Source organism: Physeter macrocephalus, chromosome 16, assembly GCF_002837175.3.
Source record: "Physeter macrocephalus isolate SW-GA chromosome 16, ASM283717v5, whole genome shotgun sequence".
Lineage (NCBI taxonomy): Eukaryota > Metazoa > Chordata > Mammalia > Artiodactyla > Physeteridae > Physeter > Physeter macrocephalus.
Genome location: NC_041229.1, coordinates 77676985 through 77700357, shown reverse-complemented (window position 1 = coordinate 77700357; position 23373 = coordinate 77676985). Strand labels below are relative to the sequence as shown.

Below are 23373 nucleotides of genomic sequence, written 5' to 3'. Positions count from 1 at the left end.
TGCTAACAATATTCTCAAAATTAGTAGGGATAGGGAAATTTATATCTAAATGCTGTACTTTCCATACCTTCTTATGTATCAGTGTTTATAATCATTTCTGAGTCATGAAATACTTTCCATACCCCCCAAAAATGAACATGTAGAAAATATTTGTAATATAACTCTAGAAATTAAGGATTTTTCAAAGAATTTAATATTCTCATGCAGTTTCTTAAAATACAGTATACACACTTCATGCTTGTGAAGATTTTAAGTACTATGAGGATAAATTTTAAAAACATGGAATAGTTATATATTCATTTTTATAGCTTCTTCTTTTGTAATGGTAAGTTAAATTTGTTTTGCTTTATAAGCAAAGATATTAAAGTTTCTTTCAAAATAAGTGTGCTTAAGTTAAAAAATAAGTTGGGTTAAAGAAAACTATTAAGGGAAGAATATTTCTCTATTTGCTGTTACAAGTTGGTAAACTACCAGGAAGGAGGGATAACATTGAGAAAATCTTACAGGAAAACAATACTGAAATATATACTTCAGTTAGGCTAGATAGACCAAGAAAACCTAATTTATAACCTCCACCATGCAGCATTCTCCCACTAAGGTTTGTTTTTTTTTTAGTTAAAATTTTTATTTTGAGAAAAAAATATAGATTCACATGCAGTTGTTAGAAAAAAATGAGATCTCATGTTCTTTTTCTCCGGTTTCCTCCAATAGTAATATTATGCAACACTATAGTACAATATCAAAATCAGATTACTGACACTGATGTAACCCAGATACAAAATAGTTCCATCACCACAAAAATCCCTTGTTACCATTAATCTACCTACTTAGCCACTTCCATCCCATACCTGAGTACAGAGTATACTGCTTTGTATACTCTGTCTCAGGGAAGTCATGAAACCAAGTTTTCTTGGTCTCAGCAACAGGCACAAGTGCGCCTTCCTAAAAAAATGAATAAGCTTTAGTTATGTATTAACTGTAAATTATGCAATTTCAGCAATTTCTGTGTGTGTGTGTTTTCCTCCTACCAAACATTTAGCACTAGTTTTACAGTCAACTTCTAGCAAGCTTTCTAGTTTAATCTTGTATTTTTTCCATATTTTTGTATCTTTTTGTCCATATTTTTCTGTTGTCCTCAATAGGTCAGCAATTTAATTTTAAAATGTTTACAATTTATTTTTTGTTGTTTGTCTTACTTTTAGCCCTACATACATATCGTTTTCTGCATGCACACACATACACACACACAATCTATATCTATCTATATTTGAGCCACTTTAAACCATAAATAAAAGTAAAACAAAACTAAAAGTATCTGTTGAGTTATTGAAATGAGAATGAGGATGTGACTAAGGACTAAAGAGGTTCACTTATCATTACAGTTCCTTCAAATTCTGAAAATGATATCACCACCACAGCATGTCAAATTGAAGGGAATTTGAAATGGTAAGACTTTTGTCAATTTCTCTACAGCAGAGGTTATTATTCAGTGAAGGCCCCATATTAAAATGCTGAACACTAACAGAAGGGACGTTTAGCATAGACAGAGAGAAGCCTGGGGTCTTTTCAAGGACACTTCATTGTACCTGCTTCATGACCCTGGGCTTATTCAATAAGCCTTGTAAACTGTAGACTATTCAGAGTCGAATGCTTGTGATTCAATGACTCTGAGATCATGCTATGAAAACATCAGAAAAGGATGAAATATAACTTTGCTTGATCCTCTAAACTGATATAAAATTGATTTAAATGACATGATTCTGGGGCTTCCCTGGTGGCGCAGTGGTTGAGAGTCCGCCTGCCGATGCAGGGGACACGGGTTCGTGCCCCGGTCCGGGAGGATCCCACATGCCACGGAGCGGCTGGGCCCGTGAGCCATGGCCGCTGAGCCTGTGCATCCGGAGCCTGTGCTCCGCCACGGGAGAGGCCACAACAGTGAGAGGCCGCATACCGCAAAAAAAAAAAAAAAAGACATGATTCTGAAGGCCAGAACTTTCTTATTCTCCTCACTGACTCAGCAAGAATGTCCCCCTTCATTTTAATTTTTTAAAAACTACTGCACAATATCTCATAATTAAATGAATCAATTTACTTTGCGGTAAGTGTATTATTAATTTCTTTCTACACAAATGTGCCAAAGAATCTGAAAGAGTTTACTGTCTACAGTATAAAAACACTGCTCTTGCTCAGTAAAAATAGCACTGCTATGGTGTACAGTGGATTTCAGGGAAGGGTGGATTATCATTACCTAAACTCTATCTAAAGAATTTAAACTCTGAATTAGAAAGAAAAAAAAGTAACTTTTCCAACTAGATGCCTCAGAAGTCAATAGAATGGAATCTTTCTAAAGAAGAGCTCTTGTCTATAAAGCCCTCGTTGCCTGCATGTTTCGTCAAAGCTTAAATTCTCATGAGGATACATCATCCTTATAATCGGGCCATGCATGTTTAACATTAGTCATGTTATATTACCTTGGGTGACCAGCAAAAGAGACCAGGGGTTGTGACTTGAATGGCAATGTACAGACTATAAAACTATATTTTAATTTAAAAATATTTAATATATTAGTTTTTGTAATGAAATGTAGCATTTAGCACCTTCATCACTTGGCAGAAGATGATGGAAATGGCCAGCTCAATTTCTGAAACACTTCCAGTAACCAAGAAAATTAATTTGAAAGCTAGACTCTTATCCCATTTCAGCACCTGTCCAACATTTTTGTTTAGGGTAAATTAAATTCTGACTCATTCATGAGCTAAATGAGTGGAGGTATCAATTCAACTTTTCACTGTCTTTATGCCTCACCTGACCTCTGTTTTTTAAGAAGCCTTATCACAAAAAGAATGCATTAAGAAATCTTTATTTTGCATTGTATAAAAAATATGAGTAACATTTTCACTCTTATCTAATGCTTTATGCAGCACTGCCTCTAAAACCCTTGATAAAAGATTTCATTGAGGTCAGAGTTAATATCTTACAAAGCAACGATGCAGTTTTCTAATAAAAGCCAAGTCCATTGAATCTTTACCTACTCAGAGAGATTAGGTAGGACCTCAATTAAAGTAATATTGTTATCTCTTATGGTTCATTTGCCTGTGAATACTGGTTACCAGGATCTTGATTTAGAGCTAAGTAGGCAATCTAAATACTCTAACCTGACAAAATGAAAACCATTACCAAAGTCTGCAGTGTAATATTCTTATTTGTAAATTAACATTACAAATTAACTGTTTGTTTTTTAAATACACCAGCGCTTGATATTTTAAGTTAATTAATATGTATTAATTTATTCGCTAACCACCATTAAACTCACTGTACATGATCCCTGGTATACAAAGAATTTATACAAAATGTTAAAGATATTATTGAATCGAGTTTTTTCACCTGTGCTTTTCCATATTTTCTATACTGTCTACAATGCTATAAAAATATGTTTCTTTTGAAAATTAAATGTTACTTCAAATAAAAAGGAGTTTCTTCCTTAAGCCCCAAATCTGATGAGAGATTGTCATCTTAAGTATAAACTATAGAGACCTTGATCTTGGAGAACACTTAGATTTCTTATACTAAAAAGCAACTATAAGGAAAAACATAATAAAAATCCACACCAGAGGGATTCTCACTGTATAGCCAGATGCTGATTGAAAGCAAATCAGGGAAGGTTTATTACAGAATAACTTTTAAGTACAATTTTTCAGACACAATAAGATGAGATAATTGCTAAAACATTAAGTATGGAATGGTGGAGAGAAATTTGAGGGGAAACTTTCAGTTTGAAATTATTATGTGTGTGTAGGAAAAAAGGTACAACATAACCATGTGTTGTTTGTGTGTGTGTGTGTGTGTGTGTGTGTGTGTGAGAGAGAGAGAGAGAGAGATTACTAAGTAAATCTTGTTTTATACGATCATAGTCATTCTGAGTTGCATCAAAGCCAAAAATCCAGCAAAGAAGCCCAAATGACTTCTTATCAAAAGGATGACTGCGTAGCCCTATTTGCTCTCACATCATTCCGTACTTGATTACAGAAAAGCCAACATAAAATTCTTTAGGATTGTGAAAAAAATTTAAATGTCACCTTGAATGAAAACAACCTGACAATTTATCAAACTATATATTTATTCAGCACATGGGTCAAGCTTTGACAATGAGTTGTGCTGGACACAAAGAGGCCTAAGACTGAGATCTTGCCCTCAAAGGGCTTTCAGACTACCTGAGGAGCCTCCACTCTGCTCACACATCCAGGACTCGCTTACAGATGCACTTAACAGGTTCCCTGGCTGTGTTCATATCTTTGTATTGTATAATTAGATGATTGGAATAGACTTTGCTTCTTTCAGGAAAATACCAAAAAAAAGACATAGCAATATGAAAGAAAGACGTGATAAAAATCAAGTTTTAGAATTAGGTTAATAAAAGCATGTGAATATTTATGCCAATTACTATTCACTGTCTACTGACATAAAGTGTCTTAAGTACTGTTATGAATTTAAAGGCATGCTTATTAAGGGTATGTGCTCTATTGTGAAAGCCTCATGAGCAAGTAGGTTCTATAGCTTTCTTTCAAACCACTCTCTTTAATGTTCTCCTCATAGGTAATATACCTTCCTAATAAAATCAGCTATTTGTACTTATTAGAAAAACTTTGGGCCAGTTATTGCCAAATATTAAACTATTCAAAAAAGATTCTTCTGCACTTTCTGATTTCTTCCATTTTTGAAAAAAAAAATCATTTCCAGTATTTGGTGATGTTTACAAATCAGTGGTCAAAGGAAACATGCATGCAAACTATAAGACATTGCTAACATTATTCCTCCAGAAAGTGTTTCATGACAAAGAAGTCTTGAAATCATAGCTTTACTGATATTTGATGGACATATCATTTCCGAAAGGGAAGTCTGAATAGAAAAAGAAAGTCACCATCTGTTTTTGAATTGCAAAGCAGCTGCTCCCTCATTGTGATCTGCTTCACTGGAACTAGAGTTATTAAACTTGTAATTCCAAATATATATTCCTTTTAATTAAACTAAATGTGGGGATTTCTATGAAAGTTTTCTCATTACTTTTTGAAAAGCAAGGTGGGCAATGACAAATTGATTCATAAAGAAGCTATACTATACATCTACAAAATACACCACCAAGTTTTCCTTCTTTTTTTTTTTTTTTTTTTTTTTTGTGGTATGAGGGCCTCCCTCTCGTCCGCCTGCCGCTCCACGGGATGTGGGATCCTCCCAGACCTGGGCGCGAACCCGGTTTCCCTGCATCGGCAGGCGGACGCGCAACCGCTGCGCCACCAGGGAAGCCCTTCCTTCTTTAATATTGAAATGCTATGCTTCTTTTTCCCCCCTGAAAAACATTGCCACAGGGATTGTCTAGCTGCTTTTTATTCTCTCTCTGTCTTCAAGTATAAGCATATTGCTGTATAACAGTCTCTTAACAGGTTACAGCAGCTTCTTAACAGTTTCTTAAAAGGCTACAGCAAAGAGCAGTGCCCATTCACAGAGATATTTAATTGTAGAAACATATCTAGTGAATTAAAAACATACTGTCTACTTTCAACACGGTCCTTCTTCATTCTAGAACTGACTATTGTGGCTGGCTGTGGTGTATATAGAGCCAGAACCTTCACCTTCTTGACTTGACTGCAATTCTGAAAACCCTTGGTACAGAGTTTGCCATAAAATCCAACTTACATGTCAGTTTAAGAACCAAAAACTTCACCAGTCTTTGAGGATAATATACTCAATGATCTAATGCAACTTTAGAAATAAAAGTTCACATGTGCAGCTCAAAAGATGATTTTTGATTAAAACGTTCTTGATTCATCTCTTCTCCTTACCACAGTAGGACATAAGCTCTACACTCTTGTGGCTTCTATAACATCCTAAATGCACATTTGTATAGGATTTTATAACTTTTACTATTTATTAAGGATCTTTACAAGAGAAAAAAAAAATCTCTCCTTTGGACTGTATGTTCTTAAAATGCAGGATCTCTACCCAATTCACCTGTGAACCTACAGTATTAACCAGCAAATTGATTCTCTTTCCTTTAACCAAAAATTATTTTTTTAGTTACTTCTGTGTGCCAGGTTTTTCTAGTAGTTGAAAACTAGTGTGTCCCTTAAGCTCTTAAAAGAAAACCAGGGGTTTAAAAAAAGGCAACTTATAAAATTCTACTTATTAAATCACTGCTTTTGTCCTGAAGCTTTAAAATCCACAATAGGAATAAAGAAGCTTCTTTCCTATTGTTAACTCAAGGGTTTCCAAATTTGTTTCACAATAGATTCCATTTCTTCATACTTTGTAGGCACATAAGGTTTACTTCAATGTAAACTTTTAATAAATTCTTATCTTAATATGTTTCACTTTTTCACATATGTCATTAAGACTCAAAAATATCTTGATGTGGTCTGAGGGAAAGAGTTGTGTTCTGGAGGTGGGCTTGCACACGTGATCTGCTACCATGTCTAAGATTTACAATACCACCACTATGACAAATGCTTATCTCTTCAGAGGACTGCTAGTAAAATGTAACTCTATTACTTGGTAAAGGTTAGCATATTAATCCATTATTCCTACTGGTACTCAAGCACAAGTAGATTTTTAATTTTTTTTTTAAGAAACAAAGACCAGTTCAATTTATTAGGAGTTGGGTGGGGGGGTCAGACTGGCAGGAAGGCTTTGGCCAGCAGAGGCCTAAGAGGGTCCCCTATCCCTGGTCCTTGGCATCACCATGTGTCAGATGTATTGACTGTCGACATTTAAAAGAAGAGGTCACTGTCTTGGGCTATAGCCCAAACTATTGTTTTGGTGAGGTCCAGGTTGACAAAAAAATATTCTGAGAGATCTAAAAACAAATTTTCAATTTCTCAAGTTAGGCTAGGTCAAACTCTATCTCTAAGCACAACTGCTTAAACATATGCAGTCTAGATTATCCATTTTAAACAAGACCTTCAAGGTTACCTGGACAAATCCCTCTTATTAAGGTTTTGAGTCCAATAGATGATATTATGGTTCTGATGATGAGAGCCACCCTGAATCAACTATGGAGTAGATGACAAAGTTTTGCCCTGAAGATGACATAAATAGGATTACCTCAGAGATATCTGGGTGAAACCCACTCATGATGAAATAAGTATTTTAGATGATTATGTGAATGTATGAATAAGAGGGTGAGATATACATGTCTCCTTCAAAGTGATCTAAATATAATATCACAAAGGCTAGATATACCTAGGACTATAAGTTAAAAAATTGGAATTATTCAGTCCATAGGCTAGGAAAAAGAATAAAAAAAGAATATTTTTCACTAGCTAAAGGAAACATGTAATGTGACTAATAAGCCACTATTTAGATGTCCTTCACATAAATGGAAGATGAGCTATTAAGTCATAGTGTGTCTTGGATGAATCATTTCTCAGGACTGCTCATCTTCTACTTCCAATTAAAACTCACATGGATTGTGGTTAAAAAAGCCCGTTCTTAACCTGCCCAGTAAAAGACATGTCTCTAATTCCTACCTGTGGCACTGACCATCTGTGAAGTTTGTGCAAATTCTTAACTTCCCCAAGTTTTAGTTTCCTCAACTGTAAAATGACAGTGATAGAAGAACCTATGCTGTGAAGTTGTAAGAGAATAAAATATATGAAGAGTTATAGCACTTAGCACAATGCTAAGACCCAAGACAATTTTTTTCAAAAGAAAAAGATAATAGCTGCTACTATTGTCATTATCTTTATGACTTGATCATAACTTGGATAACTATGAATATTTGTCTGCAGAGGGGTAAGGTGATGATTGGAAAACATTAGTATCTATCAATTACCCTTGCATTTTTATTTTTCCTCAGTGACAGTAACAGAACTATATATTTCAACCTCTTGTAGGTTTAACTAATATGAGTTATCTTCTCGGCTGACTTGATTTATTTTGGGGTATGCTCGTAAAAAATAAGTATCTGACATTTCAATGGTATTACTATTGACTATCTAACTGAAACTTTCAGGTTTCCTAAATCTAGTTTGGCCGAGGTTTTAGTTCTTGTATAAGTGGGATTTATGTTGGTCCATGCTTCATTGTACCCCATCTCCCCCACCTCCAAAAGGGTAACTAAACACAGGAAAATGTGTGTGAGAGATAAGACCACATTTTCCAATCTCCTCTCCATTGTTAAAAGTTGCATTAACTATTATTCAGCAACTTACTGAATTTTAAATTTATACACAAAGATTCTCTTGTGCAATCTCAATGCTATTACATTCTTTCTTTTATTATATATATGGTTCCCCTGGATGGGAAAACATAAAAATCACACCTGATTTCTATGGCCGAGAGTGCTTCAAAGTGTTGTTCGAATGCGATAACACACACAAATATTCATTTCAATCATTTTTCAATTCTGCCTTCTCTTCGTGTTGATAACAGTTCTATTTTCAAACATTCCTTTAGGTCATACACTAGTGAGTTTTGTAGTAGATAGTAACTTTTTGTAAAGTGTGATTCATTTAGTTCTGTTGGTAGTAATTTTATTGCATCTTGACAGCTGTCTTTCCACCAGATTTCCCCTTCTGAGAGTAAAATCCTCAAAATTCTACCATTCAAATCCTGCAAAATTAAAGATCTTAGATATTAGGTATTTTATACATTGTAGGGCTACTTTACAGTCACACAACTATGAAACTTCTGAAATCAGATAATAAACTAAGAAAACCAGTGAAACTAAAGAAATCAGATATTAAAAGTAAAGCATTTATAGCTGCCTGACACCAACAGGCGCTGTTGCTATTGTTGTGGTTTTTGCTGCTATTGCTGTTGTTATACTGAGTTAGCAGAGAGGAGCAAAGATATATTCCAGGCCTGTGCTGGCAATGTCTTCATGTCTAAAGCTTGGCTAAAATGAAAAAACTCCCTGATAATTATGCTCACTCACAAATTTAAAAAGACCAAAATATTTTCTTGAAAAAATGCAGTTGTTTATATTCTTTTTTAGAAAGCACCTATTGTTACTATAAATTAACTATATTGAGGCAGTAATATTTTATTAAAGTATGAAGTATAACTTCTCATATAACAAACAATAAATAAATGAAATCCAAAGAAAACCAAGACATGAGAAAACAACACATTCCAGTACACATGCAGACCTGCTTCACTGAAAATATATCCTGGAAAGATGCAAAGCCTCTTTGCCAACAACTTTTTGCAGAGATAGTTTTAGAGGGAGAAGTACTAGGTCTGTTCTTCCAATATGTTCACAATCCAGTCTTGATTCTGGAAATCTCATGCTTCCTTTCTTCAATTTTGTTCTTAGTAGACTTAAGCTCAAAGTGTTGTAAATATATAAAAACAATAAAACCTTGAAAGAAAGAATCTTTAATTCAAACCTTTTTCTTTTCCCCTAAACCTACATCCAATTTGCTAGATTCTCTCAGATGACAGACTGCATTATTCAACGACATGCAAGACTCTTCAAAATTCAAGACTCATTCAGAATAAAGTATTAGAGTATTTGAGTGGTGATGTTAACAGTCCTTAAATACAATTGTCTGAAGAACAGCTGTAGTCAAAGTATGAAGCAAGACCTCAGAAAAGAATATGATGATGACTGTGAGAGCAAACCAGTTTATGAACTATTCTCCATTTGCTGACTAGCTTTGACCTGCAAACAAATAAAAAGTGGAAAGACCAAAAAAAGAACTCAATAGTTTGCATGATGATACACTATCATCTTCTGATGCTTCAATTAACAACTTAATATTCTCACAACTATAATAGGGACAATCAATAAACATATCCGTTAATATTTTTTAGCAGTTTCTTTTAGATTTGTTTAAGGAGGAGGAAGAATCTGCACACTTCTCTTTCTCAGGCTATGGTACTTCCTTATGCTTTCTTGAGGTAAATTATTTCTTGCTTCTGAAACTATAACTTCTGTCCCTAGAATATACCCTGATTTATCCCAAACTCCTAAATTTAAGAATCTATGGACCCAATCAAATTCTCACTCAATTAAAACAATTAAGTTAGTGGGGGAGAGGTGGTTCCCTTTGCCAGAGCTGGAAGCCAGGAGAGAAAAAGGGAGGGAGAGAAAGAATTGGAAAGAGAAATAGAGACAGAGACAGAGAGACAGAGACAGAGACAGAGACAGAGACAGGCATTTGAAGCCCACACTAAAATCAAGTGAATTAAGATCTCTCCCTGATGATTTATAGAAAGGATAATATACTTTCAGGTCACTATTTATTTTGTGCTAGGCCAACCTGTAAGTATAGAATGTTACAAAGGAAAAATAGTTACATCAGATTTTTCCTCAAAATATTCAAAGGACTTTAACAGCCACGACTAAAGTGTCAAAGAACCGAGACTTTAGCTTCAGACATCCCTGGGCTCCACCGTTCTGGCTCCATCATTGACCAGCTGGCCAGCTGAAGCCTCTTGCCTTAGCTAAGCTGTAATATACTCATTTAAACATTGTATATAATAATTTAATTAAGCAAAATAGATTAAATGAGGTAATATCTAACTTGTAAGTGCTGTCTAATTATTCTCTATTAGAATCTGTTATTATTTTATTCACTAATAATGTATGGTGAATTAAAGCCCTTTTAATCCCTTCTTCTCAAAGAATCATTTCCCCTTCATCATTTCCATTTTATTTTCCAAGTCAGTAGAACCTTAATCGCTACAAAGTGTTAAGTATCCCACATTTCAAAAACAATTCCTGGAATATGTCATCTTAGAAACCCAAAGATAAAGTAAATTGTATTTTTTTTTTTATGGGAGGGAAATTACTTGCTCGGTGATAAAAAGGCAGGACTTTGATGTAATTAAAAACAGCCTCTCATATACCATAAGTGTTAAGCACAACATAAAAATAACTTTGAGCAGCAACATAACTACCTTATACCATCTGATAACTTCAACGTCCTTAAATGGATTTTTAAGAAAAAAATTACAGAAATTGGCTCAAATAATTAAATTAAACTTATGCAAGTGATGTGATCGATGCCCTCATTGAGGTGGTTGATATTTTTGGAGTCAATAGATATGTAAGAAAAAATAAAATGAGATTGAATAAATAGGATAAAGTTTTTACATAAAAGATGTATAGAATTCTTAAACTGTAGCAGTAATTCTTTGGAAAGGCAGTCCTTTTTCAAATAAGATTTCATTTATATGGTTCAACTTAGAACACCGAAAACATGATTTTTAAAAAATTATGTATTTTGTATTAGGGAGGATTACAAGAGAAAAATAATATATATGGCCACAAGAAATTATCAAACCCTGAAAAAGAAGCCATACAAAGAGTTTTGAGGCACACATTGCATCATAGAGATTATTCCACCTCGAGTGGTCACAGAATTTCATATTCACATAAAAACTACTCACATTTCACAAAAATAGGTTTTGCATTAATTTCCATAATTAAATGGTAAAGAAAAGTAGCATATGTTAAATATGTATAAGTGGCAGGTGTTTTAAATCTGTTATCTGTTAATCTTCACAACAGGACTTCCAGATTGGTTATTTTTCCAATTCAAATGAAACAAATTATCATAAAGAATTTTCAACAGCTCATTCAAGTTCACATAGCTAGTAATGTGGAAGACTAGGATTCAGCCGAGGTGGATCAGCCTCTATCTTACGTCTGTTTCTCCAAAAGTAAAGCCTAAGAGGGGCCTCCTTTGGAAACTGATTTTATCTCAATGAGTGAGTACTTTCAAAAGAAGTTGAGACGGAAACATGATAGAACAAAAATATTCAGCAAAGAAGTGGTCCCAGCAGAAGACTAGCTTCCCTTGGTCCCTAGGGAAGCTTGGAGCATGCATTGCACCACAGAGGTAGACCCACATGGTTGCTGACTGTAGAGACTGGGGATAGGGCACGAGGAGGTTGGGGGACAATGGAGGGAGAGGGTGTATCATACCCAGGGTGGGAGAGGAAGCCTAATTAGGCACGGGGTTGGGGGTGAGATGGGGGAGAAAATACACAGCACCCAGGGGTAGAGAGAGGGACCCCATTAAGGGAGGTTAGGGATAGGAGAAGGTGTTGCTGAAAGAGAGGATGAATAAAACCCAGGATTAGACAAAAAATCTCAGTAAGGTCATTTTTCTGTAATTTTTTAGGTTATTCATTAGCATTTGGTGCCACCAAAAGCAACTGGTACCAGAAAAAGCAAAAGGCAAATGGGGCACTCCTAGTGAAGATGGACCAGGCACCAAAAAGATCTACTACAGTCTCTGAAATCTGTTACAATATGTTATCTTTTCATATGAATATTCCATATGCTGGGATGTTGGATACCGGACCAAACTGATATGCTGTCAACTCCCTGGAACATGAGACTCTCTATGTTATTTTCCTTGCATTCTAATTTTCTCCCTCTCTTATCGGGGTTGGAACTTAACCTTGAAAAATTTCTGGCCAACCTGATTCCCCACCTCAACACAGGCAAGACTGTACAGTTATTACACAATTTTATACAAGGCTGAAGATGTAGCACACGGGTGTGTATAAGTGTGTGTCTGTGTGTGCATGCATGTGTGTATTGCCTGCTCAAAGGCAGATCTGCCTCACTTATTTGTGAACCCAATAAAGTATTCTACTCTATTTGAAAATTATAAAAATGTATTTGTAGATAGTGATAATACCTTAGTTACAATACATTATGTATATATAAATTCTTTTTTAAAACAAATTATTATAAAGATTTACTTGACTGGTGTACTTTTTCTTTAAATGACACATTCTTGTGAAAAAAAAAGATCAATTTTACTCTTACAGGCTTCTTTTCACATTGGATAAACATCCACAGGAACTTAAGCTATTTTTTTTTATAATTAATTTTTATTGGAGTATAGTTGCTTTACAATGTTGTGTTAGTTTCTACCGTACAGCAAAATGAATCAGCTATACGTATACATATATCCCCTCTTTTTAGGATTTCCTTCCCATTTACGTCACCACAGACCACTGAGTAGAGTTCCCTGTGCAATACAGTAGGTTCTCATTAGTTATCTATTTTATACATAGTAGTGTATGTATGTCAATGCCAAACTCCCAATTCATCCCACCCCTCCCTTCCCCCCTTGGTGTCCATACATTAGGTCTCTGCATCTGTGTCTCTATTTCTGCTTTGCAAATAAGATCATCTACACCATTTTTCTAGATTCCACATGTATGCGTTAATACACGATATTTGTTTTTCTCTTTCTGACTTACTTCACTGTGTATGACAGTCTCTAGGTCCATCCATGTGTCTCAAAATGACCCAATTTCTTTCCTTTTTATGGCTGAGTAATATGCCACTGTATACATGTACCACATCTTTCTTATCCATTCATCTGTCAACGGACATTTAGGTTGTTTCCATGACCTCGCTATTGTAAATAGTGTTGTAATGAACATTGGGGTGCATGTGTCTTTTTGAATTATGGTTTTCTCAGGGTATATGCCCAGTAGTGGGATTGCTGGGTCATATGGTAGTTCAGTTTTTAGTTTTTTAAGGAAACTCCATACTGTTCTCCACAGTGGTTGTACCATTTTACATTCCCACCAACAGTGCAAGAGGGTTCCCTTTTCTCCACACCCTCACCAGCATTTATTGCTTGTAGATTTTTTGATGATGGCCATTCTGACAGGTGTGAGGTGATACCTCACTGTAGTTTTGAATCGCATTTCTCTTATAATTAGAGATGTTGAGCATGTTTTCATGTGTTTGTTGGCCATCTGTATGTCTTCTTTGGAGAAATGTCTATTTAGGTCTTCTGCCCATTTTTGGATTGGGTTGTTTGTTTTTTTGATATATAAATTCTTAATATAAAATTTGCTTGACGTCCTCAAGTCACATCAAATTCATTTATGTGACAATTTTCATTCAAATTTATATAAACGTAAGAAGGATTTTTTCTTTCTTTTCCTTTTTTTTTTAGTATGGAAATGGCAAATGGACCACCTATTTTCCACTAACTTTTTACAATTCTGCTTAGAAGCTATAACTTTGAATTTTTTTAATCATTATTATTATTACTATTAATCTTAGTGCCTTTATACATAGCTGTCTTCTTCCTGAGATTTACTTTCCTAAACAATCTTTTCCTGAACACTTTTAAGTGTTGAAAATCATGTAGTTCTGTGACACCTTCTACAACTCTCTCCTCTCTATTCCCAGAGGTGGGAAACTTTACTCTCTGACGTTTGGTCTCCCTCACATTCCTCATTCCTCTACCCCCTTCTCAGTTCTCCTGAGATGTAGAGACTGTTTTATTTGCTTAGGGTCGCTCAGCTATAAGGCAAACTCACCTATTCTGAATCCATTCTTCTCATGTTACTATACTCTCAGTTTCACTATGAATGAGGAATAAGGGACTCATCCCCACGAAATATTTATCTCCCTCTTTCTGACAGTTTGTCTTTTATGTCCTTTTTATAGCCAGAACAAAACCAACCCCCTAAACAACAGAAAACAGTCACTGCCTGCGTTCAGTGGAGCCTTTTTCTCCCAACAATCTAGTCTCCTCCTCCACAAACTCTAATTCAATGCCAGTGACGCACTATGAGCATCTGTTTATGGTCACGGCGCTCACCGCTCATCTTTAAAACATTCTATTTTCCAAAGGTCTGGGTTTTTTTTGTTTTGTTTTGTTTTTTTCCTTCCCCAGATGCACTTCTTATTACAAAAAGTCACCAGGGAATCCTGACTGTATGTGCAGAACGTACTATACTTGCATCAAAACACTAAATCGGTTCCATTGTCACTTTGCCCTCCACTTAGCATTCTGTCTGGCACCTCTTACTTTCCCAGCCTATCACCCTTTCAGCACTTCTTTGGGATAAACACTCTCTATATTCAGTGTTTGAAAGGTTACAGTAGACAAAAGCTGGTGATTTCCTGAAAGAACAATACACACATTTCTACCAGAATTTAGCCTTTGCTTAGGACTGATGGGGTTCATCTACTGATCTTTCATCGTACAATCTAGGCTGTGGAATCAGAGTCTAGGGTCCAAATCTTGGCCCTGAAACTTACTATAGCTGTAAGGAATGATGGATAGAAAGGAATCACAGACAAAACGCTATTTGTTTTGTGTTACACAGGTCTTGAGCATATTAAAAAAATAATCTTTACACTTTCAATTCTTTAAACAGATAGTCAAAATAGAAAAATAATTTTAAAATGGCTATTGATAAATTTATGTTTTCCAAATATCTGAAAGTGCTTTAGAACATAGTTTTTGACCTGGAACAAATCTCATCCATTTCTTTCTCTTGCTACATTGACAATAAAAATAAAATATAACATTATCAATGATTACTACAGGATCATGACTAATCATCTTATGACTCTGTGTAGACTTTCTTTCATGTATAGATGTTTCCAGTTCAGACATGATCAAACCTTTTGTGAATTCAAAAGCAGGCAAAAGTGATTTCATTTTTGGTTAATTGGCATGTCAGCAAATACAATTTTCATTTATCTTTAAGAGAAACTTGTGATGTTAGCTGGTCTCTATCAATTGAAATAAAAATCACACTAATATCTCAGGTGGCAAAAAAATCACCATCTATTTTGTTAAGATAATAATAATAAAGAAAAACAGAGACTAAAACTATACCAGACAGGAGAATCAACCAACCCTGCATTTCCTCTTCTATGTATATCTTAGGTGAGAGAGAGATGAACTTCTGTTTTGCTTAAGGCACTATTACTTGGCATTTTCTGATACATACCAAGAAATTGCATCTTAGCTGATTAAAGACATAAGGGCTATAGGCAGGTACTCACATCGACTTATGAAAGGTACACTAACAAACACAGGACCAAAATCACGCATGACAAAACATCAAATATTGCATACGTACCACCTCCTTTAAATCCTTCCAGGCTGATAGCCTTTGCTTCATCTTTCAACAGGCATGTTATGGATGCATGTTTGTGTCCATTTGAAATTCATAAGTTGGGCTTCCCTGGTGGTGCAGTGGTTGAGAATCCGCCTGCCGATGCAGGGGACACAGGTTCGTGCCCCGGTCCGGGAGGATCCCACATGCCGCGGAGCGGCTGGGCCCGTGAGCCGTGGCCGCTGAGCCTGCGCGTCCGGAGCCTGTGCTCCGCAACGGGAGAGGCCACGACAGTGAGAGGCCCGCATACCGGAAAAGAAAAAAAAAAAAAAAAAAAAAAAGAAATTCATATGTTGAAACCCTAACCCTCACTGTGATGGAATTAGGAGGTGGGGCCTTTGAGAGGTAATTAGGTCATGAGGGTAGAACCCTCATGATGACACTAGTGGTCTTAGAAGAAGATACACAAGACTGTGCTTTCTGTCTTTCTGATCCATCAGGTAAGGATACAACTAGAAGACCACAGTCTGCAGACCAGGAGGAGTGCTCTCATTAGACACTGGATCTGCCAGCACCTTAAGCTTGGACTTTCCGGCCTCCAGAACTGTGAGAAGTAAGTGTCTGTGGCTTAAGCCACCCAGTCCATGCTATTTTGTTATAGGAGCCAAAGCAGACTAAGACAAGGCAACTCTGCCTCCTTTACAGTCTAACTTTCCAGGTCCCAAGGTAACTTGGGTGTTGTGAAAGCCAAACTCAGCCCTGGCTCTGGGCCACCTACCTGTCATTACTAACAGTCTCCTCATCTATAAAAAGGAGTTATTATTACTAATTGCTACACAGGATGAAGTGAAAAGATATGAGCATGTATAAAAATTAAAATTTAAATACTATATGTCAGATATCCTTTTCTCTCTCACATAATGCCTACTTCCCTTAAAGTCTGTCCTGGAAAATTCTTTTAATTAAGAGTACATTGGGGAAATAGGTCCATTATTAAATTTTCAGGTCCAATTCCACTTAGGAGGAAACTAGACTTGTAGGAATCACTGTAGTGATGAATGGGATCAAGCTAACAGCACTGTGTTTCCAAACAAAGCCTATTTTCAAGGATAAATTCTCAAAAAACTGTAAAATAACTATGTGTAATATAGAGATAATTTATTATAATTGTATATATTATAAAATATATATACACTATATAGTATATATCATATATATACATGCATATGTACATGAATATACATACATTTATCTTTGGTAATTATTCTGATGTGAAATGAAGCCAGAATATTTTAGACATCAATTTTGAGATGAATGTGTCAGTCAATGAACAGGTTAAATCTAGAACAGAGATGACTGTACTGTACTTCATACTTCACAGTGCCATCTTCTGACTACCAATGGAAGTGCAGTTCCAGTAAAACGATACAAACTTTCTAAGGAAAATCTGGCTGCCATAGAAATAATAATAACAATGATAATAATAATAATAATTATTAGGTTAGATTTCAGGATAGGCTGAGTTCAAATAATGAGTCTGTTAACTTTCACATCTGTAAAACAAAAGGTGACACTATTCATGACTTGGGGATATTCTGAGGAGTTGCGTACACCAGACCCCTTAGCTCACTCATCTTCGTGCGTGTATGGCACAAGTCTGGCTTTTACACTAGTCTGCATGTGGCTCTCAACAGCTCCTGTTTTTCTGAGTTACCTCCCAAATGCCTGACACCACGAATTTCAGTGTTAACTTTACTGTATGAGGATCCTGACCTTGAGGCTATGTCTATTAAATTGTGGGTTCAAATTTCACCTCTACCTTTAGTAATGTTGTGACTTTAGGTAGATTAACTTCTCTAATCTTCAATGTCCTAATCTATAAAGCACATTCATGAAGTACAAAAAAGCATTAAATAAAGTAATCCTAAAGAAATATGTAGTACAATTCTTGCACACCAAAAACCAAACAATAACCTTTACCTACTATTAGGTAGGATCACACAGGTAGCAAGTGCTGAGCTGCAGTTAGAACGCAGGTCAGTCTGATTCCCACCACGTTTCTAAGTTCCACAAGTGAAACATGGAAGCCATCTGGAGCCAGACGGTAGGACACTACAGGTCCCTGGTGTGACTTGGAAAAACAACATCCACAAATAAAGACCATATTATACAAATTCATGATTATTTTTCTTTCACAATAAAAACAAAATAAAATGAACATTATTTTAGTTGGAACTTTCAAGAAAGGACCTTCTGTCATATTTAGTTGTGAACTTAGAGGAAACCTGAGAGGAAGTTACATTTTTCTGTCCTCTCACCGTATACATCGGAACCCACATATGAGGCTGATGCAGATTTAGGGTCATGCCAGTGTTTTACGTTACACACTAGGAGGCGCTGTAGCACAGTGATTAAGAACATGGGCTAGAGCACTATTTGGAGTTTGACTTTAGACTCTACTACCTACCACTTTATAACTGAGGGTTAGTAATCTAACCCTTGTGTGCCTTAGTCTCCACAGATATAAAATGGAGGCAACAACAGCCACCACCTCACAGGAAGTCTACTGTGAGGATTAACCTGGTTTAAGGTATTATGTGTTAGCTCTTATTTATTATCATATCATCTTCTGATTCCTTTCTTTATTATTTCAGGAGAACTGACACTGCAGAGAGGAAGAGAAGCAGGCAATATGGCTGACATAGTTGCAAATCATTCTGTTTAACACATAAAGTTAAATCGAAACAAAATCTGTTTTCCACATAAGTCAAAACCAACTACTACTAATGAAGGAGGTGGGGAAGAAAATTTTCATTTTTACCAGGCTAAAATGTGCAGGAGAAAGTGGAGTTTTCATTCTTTTTAGTGCTATCAGTAAGATTTCACCTTGTTGTCAAGTACTTTCTAAATAAAGTATGCCCCCTGATAAATCCATGTCATATAGTTTTATACCATTTAGTTTATTTGAGCTCAGTTTTAGTTTCTTAGCCCTCTGTAGAAAAGTGCAGGAGGCAGAGAATTATTTTCATGCAAATTGATTGATAAATGCAGCCTTGGTATGTGACAAGATTCTCACCTATTAAATTCATTTATATACATGTGAAAATAGGTGTGATTTTTTGCTAAAACATCACCATCATTCCATCCTCTTGACTTCAGCTGCAATGTCCATGTTAAGCAAATGCTCAAGAGATCAAAGTGTTCTAGACTCTACAGTTTCAAATATTGTTTCCAAATTTTCAGATAGAAAGCATCTGATTTCCACATTAAAATGAAAATTCTTTGGCCCCTTCCTCTGAGAATCTAATCTAATATGTCTGCGGTGGGGACAAGGAAGTAGCCTTTTTAATAAGCATTCCAGGGGATTCTGATTTAGGTACACTGAGGAGTGTACTTTGAGAAATACTGTTCTGAGGAAACATATATTTTCTACATAGGAATATTCAAATTAGCTTGTAAATTTTGTACTTATAATAAAGGCTTCAATTTATCTGGTTTAAAAATAATGAATTTCTTTGGCTGCTTTATTTAAGAATTTTTTTAATGTAGCCTGTCCCACCTCATGCAAACATGCAGCTATTTGCTAACACAGTCTAGTTTCAGCATTCTTGTTTGCATTATAAGTTATTTTTCTCTTCAGTGTGTATTTATACAGAGATTAGATTTTATAGACATAGCTATAGCTTCATTCACAAAACGATTCTCAGAAAACATGAGCTAGGATCTGACCACTTTCTAGCTGGGAAAATATGGGCTAATTATTTAATATGTCCAAAATTCCTTCTCCCTAGTGATAAAACATGTATAAGTATAATGTGTTGCAAGGAAGTAACGGTTGAGTGACAGAGAGTAAGCGTCTAGCACACTGCCAGGGAAATAATTAGTCCTCAACATTACTGGCTGAATCTGTAACTTACATGTTATATAAAATGCCAATTGAAATAAAGACATACATACAACGTGTAAAAGCGATTCAGTATCTTTCAATATTTTTCTAAATTGTAGTGTCAGAAAAAAACCAGTCTTCCCCCATTTTTATGTGAACTTCTTTTTCTGTAGAATGAGCTCACATTTCATTTTGTGGCATCTGAAGGAAAAAGCTACATGTTCTCAACAATATAATGCTTACTCAACCATATCTGCTTCTTGCCAACATGTCACTTAAATTCTTCATGCATTTTCTTGTTTCTTTTATAATTTAAAGTGACCCCCTCCCCCGCCTTTCCTGCCCAATGCTAAGAGCTTAGCTTACTGCAAAGACCAGAAATGAATGACTGCCAGCATTAGAAAAGATAAAATTAAAAACAAAATAACAAAAAAAAAAAAAAACAAGAAAAAGAGGAAGGCTAGTGATTGGGGACTTTCCTTTCTACCCCTACCATCTCTGTGCATGCACACAGCATTCAAAGTGCCCTAGGGTGCTAGGCTTTTTATTTCCCTCTGCTATTCCAGTCCCTTCTCCACCATTCTATGGCGATCAGGACCAACCTTACCCATTGTGAGACCACTTAATTTCAAAATCCAGAATCCTCTACTTGTCCAAAGGATCGTTGGTGTTTATGCTGGCCATGTTTCTAAGCTCCACAAGTGAAACATGGAAGCCATCTGGAGCCAGACGGTAGGACACTACAGGTCCCTGGTGTGACTTGGAAAAACAACATCCACAAATAAAGACCATATTATACAAATTCATGATTATTTTTCTTTCACAATAAAAACAAAATAAAATGAACATTATTTTAGTTGGAACTTTCAAGAAAGGACCTTCTGTCATATTTAGTTGTGAACTTAGAGGAAACCTGAGAGGAAGTTACATTTTTCTGTCCTCTCACCGTATACATCGGAACCCACATATGAGGCTGATGCAGATTTAGGGTCATGCCAGTGTTTTACGTTACACACTAGGAGGCGCTGTAGCACAGTGATTAAGAACATGGGCTAGAGCACTATTTGGAGTTTGACTTTAGACTCTACTACCTACCACTTTATAACTGAGGGTTAGTAATCTAACCCTTGTGTGCCTTAGTCTCCACAGATATAAAATGGAGGCAACAACAGCCACCACCTCACAGGAAGTCTACTGTGAGGATTAACCTGGTTTAAGGTATTATGTGTTAGCTCTTATTTATTATCATATCATCTTCTGATTCCTTTCTTTATTATTTCAGGAGAACTGACACTGCAGAGAGGAAGAGAAGCAGGCAATATGGCTGACATAGTTGCAAATCATTCTGTTTAACACATAAAGTTAAATCGAAACAAAATCTGTTTTCCACATAAGTCAAAACCAACTACTACTAATGAAGGAGGTGGGGAAGAAAATTTTCATTTTTACCAGGCTAAAATGTGCAGGAGAAAGTGGAGTTTTCATTCTTTTTAGTGCTATCAGTAAGATTTCACCTTGTTGTCAAGTACTTTCTAAATAAAGTATGCCCCCTGATAAATCCATGTCATATAGTTTTATACCATTTAGTTTATTTGAGCTCAGTTTTAGTTTCTTAGCCCTCTGTAGAAAAGTGCAGGAGGCAGAGAATTATTTTCATGCAAATTGATTGATAAATGCAGCCTTGGTATGTGACAAGATTCTCACCTATTAAATTCATTTATATACATGTGAAAATAGGTGTGATTTTTTGCTAAAACATCACCATCATTCCATCCTCTTGACTTCAGCTGCAATGTCCATGTTAAGCAAATGCTTTTTTTTGTTTCTCACCTATTAAATTCATTTATATACATGTGAAAATAGGTGTGATTTTTTGCTAAAACATCACCATCATTCCATCCTCTTGACTTCAGCTGCAATGTCCATGTTAAGCAAATGCTCAAGAGATCAAAGTGTTCTAGACTCTACAGTTTCAAATATTGTTTCCAAATTTTCAGATAGAAAGCATCTGATTTCCACATTAAAATGAAAATTCTTTGGCCCCTTCCTCTGAGAATCTAATCTAATATGTCTGCGGTGGGGACAAGGAAGTAGCCTTTTTAATAAGCATTCCAGGGGATTCTGATTTAGGTACACTGAGGAGTGTACTTTGAGAAATACTGTTCTGAGGAAACATATATTTTCTACATAGGAATATTCAAATTAGCTTGTAAATTTTGTACTTATAATAAAGGCTTCAATTTATCTGGTTTAAAAATAATGAATTTCTTTGGCTGCTTTATTTAAGAATTTTTTTAATGTAGCCTGTCCCACCTCATGCAAACATGCAGCTATTTGCTAACACAGTCTAGTTTCAGCATTCTTGTTTGCATTATAAGTTATTTTTCTCTTCAGTGTGTATTTATACAGAGATTAGATTTTATAGACATAGCTATAGCTTCATTCACAAAACGATTCTCAGAAAACATGAGCTAGGATCTGACCACTTTCTAGCTGGGAAAATATGGGCTAATTATTTAATATGTCCAAAATTCCTTCTCCCTAGTGATAAAACATGTATAAGTATAATGTGTTGCAAGGAAGTAACGGTTGAGTGACAGAGAGTAAGCGTCTAGCACACTGCCAGGGAAATAATTAGTCCTCAACATTACTGGCTGAATCTGTAACTTACATGTTATATAAAATGCCAATTGAAATAAAGACATACATACAACGTGTAAAAGCGATTCAGTATCTTTCAATATTTTTCTAAATTGTAGTGTCAGAAAAAAACCAGTCTTCCCCCATTTTTATGTGAACTTCTTTTTCTGTAGAATGAGCTCACATTTCATTTTGTGGCATCTGAAGGAAAAAGCTACATGTTCTCAACAATATAATGCTTACTCAACCATATCTGCTTCTTGCCAACATGTCACTTAAATTCTTCATGCATTTTCTTGTTTCTTTTATAATTTAAAGTGACCCCCTCCCCCGCCTTTCCTGCCCAATGCTAAGAGCTTAGCTTACTGCAAAGACCAGAAATGAATGACTGCCAGCATTAGAAAAGATAAAATTAAAAACAAAATAACAAAAAAAAAAAAAAACAAGAAAAAGAGGAAGGCTAGTGATTGGGGACTTTCCTTTCTACCCCTACCATCTCTGTGCATGCACACAGCATTCAAAGTGCCCTAGGGTGCTAGGCTTTTTATTTCCCTCTGCTATTCCAGTCCCTTCTCCACCATTCTATGGCGATCAGGACCAACCTTACCCATTGTGAGACCACTTAATTTCAAAATCCAGAATCCTCTACTTGTCCAAAGGATCGTTGGTGTTTATGCTGGCCTACTTTAAGATATATCTTTTTGGTCCTGCCATCTTTAGGTCAACTCGAAAAATGAACCTTCTTTAAAGGCATTAGTGTGATACGGTAATATAATTTCAATAACTATATTTAATGTTTAACTGGATTAGCAAAATTATTAGCAACATAATTTGGAGCTTTCAGACTCAGAATAGAAGCTGGGTCATGTCATACTAGTTTTCCATACTACTTTTCTTGAGGGTATTGAAAGTATTTAAATCAGTGTTCCTAACTGGAATTGGTTAGGGTGATTTGGAATTGACTTTCACATTGGTCTCAAACCATCCACATGAGCTTGGAGGAAAAT

General features: G+C 35.7%; 1 protein-coding gene and 1 long non-coding RNA gene across 2 annotated transcripts in view; one reads left to right on the top strand and one right to left on the bottom strand.

The window, feature by feature from the left end:
• LUZP2 (leucine zipper protein 2) overlaps window positions 1–23373 on the bottom strand; it is a 438414-nt gene that overhangs the window by 402984 nt on the left and 12057 nt on the right.
• LOC102977988 (uncharacterized) overlaps window positions 1–23373 on the top strand; it is a 32544-nt gene that overhangs the window by 1436 nt on the left and 7735 nt on the right. Inside the window, exons 2-3 of the long non-coding RNA XR_447661.2 lie at window positions 1383–1446; window positions 16341–16453. This is a non-coding gene — a long non-coding RNA (uncharacterized lncRNA). The remainder of the gene's footprint in view (window positions 1–1382; window positions 1447–16340; window positions 16454–23373) is intronic.